The sequence below is a fragment of the Petaurus breviceps genome, unplaced genomic scaffold (assembly GCF_028583685.1).
Source record: "Petaurus breviceps papuanus isolate PSGF00001 unplaced genomic scaffold, PetGlider_PUasm1.0 90504, whole genome shotgun sequence".
Classification (NCBI taxonomy): Eukaryota; Metazoa; Chordata; class Mammalia; order Diprotodontia; family Petauridae; genus Petaurus; species Petaurus breviceps.
In genome coordinates, this window is record NW_027187266.1 from 1712631 (window position 1) to 1721243 (window position 8613).

Below are 8613 nucleotides of genomic sequence, written 5' to 3' on the forward strand. Positions count from 1 at the left end.
TTTCAATCCTCCTCTCTGCTAACTTTTAACATATTGAAAGTAAAAATGTTTGCAAAACAAATGAATCAGACTGGAAAGCACCAGTTTATCTGAGTATAGATGGACATTAGCCAAATAGCCGCTTTCTTTTAATAGCAGCTTCATTCTTATATTTAATAGTGGTAGCTCACACACAGCCTTGCATCCTGGAGTTTGTTTTATTAAGGAATGTTTGGAACTAAACAGTTGCTCCATTAATTCCTTTAAATTGGCAACAGGTGATCTTAAAGGCTTGTGGACTTAATTTGAAAATGTGAGCCAAAATTTTAGCATGCAAAGTTAGAAAGCTCATGCAATGCTTTAAGCCCATATTGCTTTTCTCCCTCCTGTCTTGGGGGTATGTTCCTTTCATCCTTCTTTTCCATGACCTTTTCCTCTCTTACGTCTTCCTATTAGGGTCAGAATTTTACCTTTCCTCTTCACTCCTTCAGCCTAGCTATGAAAATATCAGCTATGTGCCTATGGCTCAAAGGCAATTGTACAGCTGCCTCCTAAGAAATTTCATGTATTTGGCCCCTCTCCTGAGTTCTCTTTTCAATTCATTTTCATGGGACTCCGTGTGTAGAGCTCTGGTTGAGCTTGCCAGGGGCAGATGCTGACATCTGTTAAGCTCTATGAGAGAGGAACATGAGAAGGAGGTGGAGACACAAATGAAGGTAGAGACGCCATTTGTAAATATTCACAAAGCCAATCTAGCTTATAAAAAAACCACACCAGAATGTCCTTTTACATACTGACAGAAGACATTTGGAATCAGATTCACCATCTTGATGCTATCAAGTAAATATTTTTAGAAAGTAGTTCATATTTAAAAGGATTTAGGGATGCTAGTGAAGATCCCCAACAAGCAAGCCCTGGTTAGTAGCTGGGGCATTAAAGGGAAATGACAACTTCATCTTAGAATCTTAAATGTGACCTCCCTCCTGTCCTTATGGAAATGTAAGCAGGACAGGATATGGAGATTCCTGTGGTCTCTGGGTCTCCATCAACTGTGAGAAACCCAGGCTCCATGTAGGTGGGACAGTTTATACCCTTAGGTGATCATGAATTCATGTCACTAGAGCAAGAGGCAGGGACCAATCAGGTCCTTGGGGGTAATTTTATTGCCTTTTAGTGAAAACGATTCCATACTGGGGGGTAGGGGGGCATGCGGGCCTAATCCACATTGTGTGTAGGAATGGGGGAGAAGAGGCGTGTGAGGCATAAGAAACCCTGGTAGATATTAGTTCCATCACATCCCACCCCATGGTGGTTAAGGGCCTAAGCATCTTCTAGAGATGAAGTATAGCTGGGAAATGTTTAACAAAATGAATGAAAGTTAAATAAAACATAGATAAAATTACATTTCAAAACTAAGACAATATGTGGCTTGCAAGGATCCTTATGTTTAGATTAATGGCCCCAGTTCTGTTTTTTGTTTGATGCCTCTGTTCTAGAGGATCTCTCACCATTTAAACGCTTTCAGGGTGTTTACTAGATAATCCTGTTTGGCGCATCAAACTAGGGAAAAATAAGGAAAAAAAAACATACATCCCATCCCCTTCAAACCTCTACCAACACTGAAAAGGAGGAGGGAGGGAGGGTGGGAGAGGAGAGAGAGAAAAAGAGAAAGAGACAGAGAGAGAGAGAGAGAGAGAGAGAGAGAGAGAGAGAATATGAGAGAATATCTTAAGTTTTTTCTTCTGGTCTTCAAAAGGACCAAGTCTCAGGTTTCAACAGTTTGATCAGTGTGGTGGGTGATTTCTTCTTTTGCTGTACATGGTGTTAATGAGTAAAAACAGCTCCAGAAACATCAGGGTCACAGCACAGACGTTTCTGGCACAGTTCACAATTCATCATGCATCAAGGACATTTGTAGTCAAGTGACTAAGAGGTCATAAGCTTCTTGCTTGCAACCTGTTCTGGGATCTAAAATTAAAATAGAAGCTCTCCCTATACCACTATCTGATATTCAGTGTTTCTTAGTCCACTCACCATAACCACCCCCTTCTGGGGTCCCCATCAGGCAGATGATATCAAATATTTTCCCTTCCAGAGGCTTCTGCTAAAGTCCTGCCCCCTACTTCCACAGGGGTAAAGGACTCTTCCTTACCTTTATGCAGGTACTCAAGATTGCCACCGAATGGACTAAGGGATATTCTTTTTACCATGTAAATTCACAATCACCATAATTATTCAGAGACAGTGTCACTTCTCCCATGACATGAGAAAGCAAGACACCTCCTGTCAATTTCACCCCCATGTTCCCCCAAGCCATCTATGTAAAGGAAGCATCTGAACCATCCCAGGAGGAAAGACATCTGTCAGTTAAAGGAAGACCTGAACAATTTCACCAGAATATAGAAAACCCACTAAGTGAGAAGGGTTATTGAGACCTGTGTGACTTCATTTAGGGAATAGGACAAAGACTTGAGAAGGTGAACCAGAACCATGTCTGAAAGCAGTCTATTTTTATCAGGTAAGCCTGGAGTAAAAAAAACCACTAGAATGAAGACCTCTTTCATTTCCTGGGCTAGTGTTGATGTGTTAAACACACAACCTATGGGAGGTGGGGCACCCAACCATCATAATCAGGCTAATGGTGAGGAAATTTTTTCAAAAACCCATGCTGATGTTCAACAGTGCCAGCATCCTGAGAATGGTATTGAAGGAGGTACTGATGTGATGGCTGTGAATTCAATCTGAGACCTCCTTCACTGAAAATCAAGTCTCTTGATCAGAAGAAATAGTGAGGGGATGGGGTGGGTGGGAGCATACTGAAGGAGGCTACACTCTGTAAGAACTTTAATAACTTCTGCCTAAGTAGGAGATTTGACTGGAACCACAAAACCATAGATATCAATTGCAGTAAGACACACCTCTTGCTCTGATATTATGGAAGAAGGTCAATATAATAAATGTGCCAGTTGGAAGTGGGTTGCAACTCACATGGGATCATGCCATACTGGTCTTTCAGATGTAGATATTCTTACTGGCTTAAAGAGCATAGGTAGAACAAAACTGCTTCATCCTTTGTCCTGTGCCTACTACAACAGCATCACCCAGCCCTCCACCCCGTGTCTAGATTGGCAGTGGACTTGCTCCCAAACTTCTACTGTTCTCATAAAGTCATTAACCACCTTACCTAGTTTAGCTGATGTCTCTGATAGGCACTGATAGGCCCGTCAGATGATAGACATCAGCAGTATTTCTCATCGATCCCAAATGGGAGAACTTTTGGTTGCCCAATCCTACTTTCCCAGACTCTAGACCACTCTGCCTGAGATAAAATCTGATCTGCCTCATTATCAAGGTCCTTTCACATGCCAAGCATGCAGCTTGACCCAGCCCACTGAGAGAACTTGACAGGATTCTCATCCTTCAGGGGATCCCCTGTTCCTACATCAATGGCTACTGAAGTCTAGTTTTGTGTGCATCTCTCATAATGGGCTGAGCTATTACTAAATCAAGGAAAATTAAGTTCCTCAGGGAGTCTTGGCCTCATAGGCAGGAGCCCATTCATCTAACAGGGGAGGTAAAGTGTCAGGACTTGACCTGGAGGATTTAGTGTCTAGCAGAGTTGTAATGTGTTCATTTAATACCCAAGGAAACCGAGCAAGCACTTTCTTGAATGGATCATTTAACCATGGGGGTCTTTTATGACTGTCTTCTTGTTAGAGGACCTATCTTGTATTACTCAACTTGTAACAGGCAACTCTGGATGAAAGGGGATAATAAGACCTTGTGTCCTCTTGCCCAGTTGCAATTAGGGCTCAGTAGTAGAAGAGTAACTGCTTTTTATGCCATAGCAAGTAGCTGCCTTGAGAACTTTTTGCTCAAGAAATCTAGGTAATGGTTGTGGGCTCAGGACAACCTAGGTGTAAGGTTCAACTTCATCTTATCTTTGTGGACTGAGACCTCTAAAAATGTGGACCCCACAGAGTCATGACGGCCCAAGAAGAAAGACTGTTGGGCAGCCTGCTTTATATCTCAGAGGGCTATAGCCCATTATGGGCTCCACTTAAAAAAGACAGTCTTGCTGGATACTCAATAAATGGGACCATTTGGATACCCAAGTAAGAATCATAGGTTCTCTTGAACCCCAAAGTCTAAGAAAACCGTTGGTTTCCTTTCTGGATTGTTGGAAAGCAAGTATCAGTAGACTATTCTGAACTGTGTCCATAATTACCTGGCCTTTTCCCATCCACTGTATTTCTTCAAGCTTTACTGAGCAGGCTGAATCCTGGATTTTCTGGGGATTAATTTCTCTCCCTTTGTCCCCATATGAGTCACCCTCTGATCCAATGTAGCATCGTGGCATCATCCAGTACAGTCAACATTGTATCATCAATGTGGTGGTGTGCACCAATGCTCTCAAGAGAGGAAGTTCTTTCAGATCCCAGCACATCATAGAAGGTGTCCAGGTTGCCCTGGGAAAGCACTGTACTCCTTCCCAGAGAAAAGTAAACTGTACCCAACTAATACTGGCCACAATAAAAAAGGAAAAAAAATTATTTTGGCAAGGTTGATAACTCATACCATTCATCCTGGACTGCACTACCTGGTCTGCCATATTGGCAGGGTCAAGAATCGCTGTAGCTATGAGCATGATGATTTTGTGTAGTACCCTGTAATCCGCTTTAAGCTGCCAGGTGCCATGTGCATTCTTTACTGGGTATACTGAATGTTAGTAAGGGGAGTTGATGTAGCAAAGTACTACAGGCTCCTTCATCCCCATCCCCAGAGATGAAATGTATTTTGCCACCTCCTTCAAAGGATACCATATTGTCTAGTATTAACTACACTAGATGGTTTGGGTCACTCCATCTCCATTTTATCTTACCCAGAATGATCTTGCTGATAAAACAGATGTTGACTTCTAAGAGCTCATAATGCCCATTTCCACAATTCACTTCCTGTGATTCGTCACCATGACACACACAGGTGCTTTTTTGCACACTTGAACAAAGATGCCCCTCTAGGGGTCTGTACTCTGGGGCCCCACTTTGGAAGGCATTGAGTTGCTCTGTGACTATTTGGAGTCACCTGGTACTATAATAACCTGGCTGTCAGTGCCTAGAACTCTCTCATATCCTTGAAGTCTGCCCTCTACTTTCCAGGTTACCATAACTCAGGCTTATGGCCTCTCACCTTGAGACCTACAGTTGGGATTATCCAAGACTCAGGAAAACCTCAACCTTGGCCCTAGGTAGACTCATCCCCTAAATTTCTCAAGTATAAATACAGAAATTTGAATCATTTAGGACTGCCAAGTGGTGTGGGAGCCTTAGGGGATGTCTTAACCTTGGGAAGAATTGAAGGACTGGTGTTACTCATGCCCTGAATATCATAATACATTTTCACTGAAATTACCATAGGCTGCTGATCAATTGCTTTATCAACTCCATGTTTCATAAACCATACACAAAACTTTCTGTGACAGAGAATCATCAACCTCTGCCCTTCTGGTGGGGTGTGGGGTGGTTATAGGGCCTCTTTTCATCACCTCCCTGCCCTGAGTCCCTTCGCACTCATAGCTATGTTTTCCCTGACCAAATCTCCTACTCAAATTTCACCATTTGATCTGCGCACACCTGTATAATTGTGTGGTGAGGAAGACTGATAGCTAAAGCCTGGTGAGGAGCCACCCAGGGGTGAAAATCTAATTGCCCCAGATGCAGGCTAGTCATCAAGTGTGGTAGGCCAGGAACTAGATAGATTCAAGCTTTCAAATCCATTTCCTTTAGGAACTTTACTTGTTCCCTTGAGTATCCCCATTGATGAACTGGGAGCAATAAGAATTTATCTTTATGGGAGCAGGTACAAGTAATTCCCTATCTTAACCACCTTTCAAAAAGGACAAATGGTAATTCCCATCGGGATCCTCTAATTGATTTAGCTGACTATACAGAAGTAAATCCTCATAGACCTCTCTAAGCCTATGAAACTCTATTGAAGAGAAATTCTCTTAATTGGTTCCATTAGACCATGCCCTCAAGGACTGTTGCTCCAGTTATTCATCAGGTTGTTCTTTGAACTTTTCTTGTAACCTCAAAAGTTCCTGGGTGGTAAAAACTGGCTCACCCCCTGCTCCATCAGTGGAGGAAAACACAGCAATAATAAGGCTAGCCCAGGGCTGTCTTACCCCCAGTTGCAGTTCCCAGTCCCTTCTTGACCTCCACTCTCATTGTCCTGTCTTCCGGCCCTGATTTCAGAAGGATGAAGCATAGCTTTGGAGTCAGAGACCTTCTTTCCATCCCCAGACCCATGGGTTGTTGACTGTAACCTTTAGGTCCACAAACTCCATCAGAAGAGCTCCCTTCTTGTGTATGGTCTTCAACTTTATTAATTTCCCTTAGGTTTTCAATGAAGGGTCCTTAACAGCTGAGAGCTCTGTATTTAGTTGCTGAATTTGTTGTTCAGTTGTTTCAATCAAATATGACTCTATGTGACCCCACTTTGGTTTCCTGGGCAAAGATTATTTTCAGTCTATTATGCTGGTAGACCAACTTGTGCAGGACAGCTAATAACTACCAGGGAATGCTGCACCTGATTCTCTCTATACCCTCTCTGTCAGCTTCCTCTAGTACCTTCTGAGATAACTGCTCTACATCAGTGGGGGCCTGTTCCCTATTCTGTTGGGAAAACTCTCAATACATGACCAGAAAGGCCCTAGCCACTGGATGCCACTGTGGCATATCCAGTCATATCAATATAGGCAGAGCCTACCAGGAAGCTTCAGCACAGGAGGCAGAGGCCAATGAGACCTCAAGGACATGGAAAATTATTCCATGTTGCCATGTCACCCAGGAGGGGGACGGGGGAACTCTAAGCTACTGTGCCCCTTATCATATTGATAAAACAGATCAAATCCAAAGGACTGGTATGATTGTAAGAAAACTAAAAACCATGTTATGGGAGGATTAGTTCAAAGAATTGGGAATTCTTAGTTTGAAGATGACTAGCCATTGCATTGGGGCGAAGGAGGGTCCCCTTATGAAAATTGGATTAGACTTGTCCTATTTGACTTCTCTGGACAGATAATAGGGAGAGATCTGTTAGGAACAGTATAAGGAAAAACTGTATAATTATTAAAACAATCATGAAATTAGAAGAACTTTTTAAAGTGACATTGAGTTCTCTGCCATTGGAAGTCTTGAAAAGGAAGGTGGATAACACCTCTTTGGGGAAACATGTCTTTGTTAGGGGTTGGACTGGATGACTTCTGAGTTTCCTTAAAAGTTATGATTATATAATGAATCTTGGAAGAGTTGACAATGATTTTCCAATTCCTTTTCTGAGTCATAATTGATCAGATTAGTTATAGGGTAAAATAGGTTACCTCACTGTTCTGTGGAGGTAACCCTGGAATATCAAAGTCTGTGCCAACAAATTACAAGCTTCAACAGGTCTTTTCAGATTCAAAAGACTTCAAGTTCAAGTCCAGTGGTGGACTGCATGTTTGCCAGCAAAGAACCTACCTAAGTTTTGAAATCTCTTCATAAGAAGGCTAGTGATAAGATGATGATTCTTTTTGGACACAATAATTTGTGAAAACTGTGTGAAAAATTCATGTGTATAGTGTTTTCAAATGTACAAAGTACTCTTCTCACGATGCCTTGAACTTAATAGGTGCTGAATAAATGTGTTTTTGTTGTTAACTGAATTGTGGTAGATTGTGCAAGAATCAATATTCTGATTTAATAAGACTGAGGCTAAGCAAGGTTCAATGACTCATTGTGACTGAGTAGGGATTCAGATAATGCCACTATTTTCCTTCTCACATAGTGCAATGAAAAATTAAAATGAACAAGAATGAGGTTTAATCATCACAGCAGCAAAAGTGTCCAGGAGAATCATGTATGAGCTTTGATTTGTCATAGTTTATCTTCTCTGACACAGCTAGTAGCAAAGTATCTCCTTTAGAGGGAAAGGAGATTGACCAGGAATGATATAAGCTAGTGGAAAAATTGACCTAACAGATTGGTATCATCTCAGGTTGACTAAGACAAATATGTGGGATCCAGGCTTGTCAGCTGGTACATCAAGTACTGGCTGATGCAATGTGAAAGAGAAGAGTTAGTTACCCTGAAGATCCCAGGGTTATGGTGGAGATTGGCAGTTCACCACTAAATGCAGTGCTAGGCATTGCAGGTTCTACTAGGTGAGATGGAGAAAATTAGTATTGAGTATAGGACTAATTTTTTTAACAGGCTTACTGAAGATAAAATTCTGTATTCATTTGAGAAGCAAAGATAAGAATTAACATTTATTAGAGAGAGAAATTCTGTAGTTTTTAGTCAAGTCAAGAAAACAATAATTTATTTAAGTATTTATCATATTCCAGACATTGTGCTATTTCCCCAAATGATAAACTTTAGTTTCATGAGCTGATCATCCAGAAAATCATTATATACCCAGATTATCAAAATTTTCAGATTTTTAAAATTTTCTTTTCAAATTTTATAGTGAACAGCCCCATCTCTTTCTTCTTGGCACAGCTACTATGCTTTCCCATTAGAGCCAGAGAAGAGGGCAATATAATAAGTTACTTTTAAGATACTCGAAATTCAACAGACATCCAAAAAATGATTA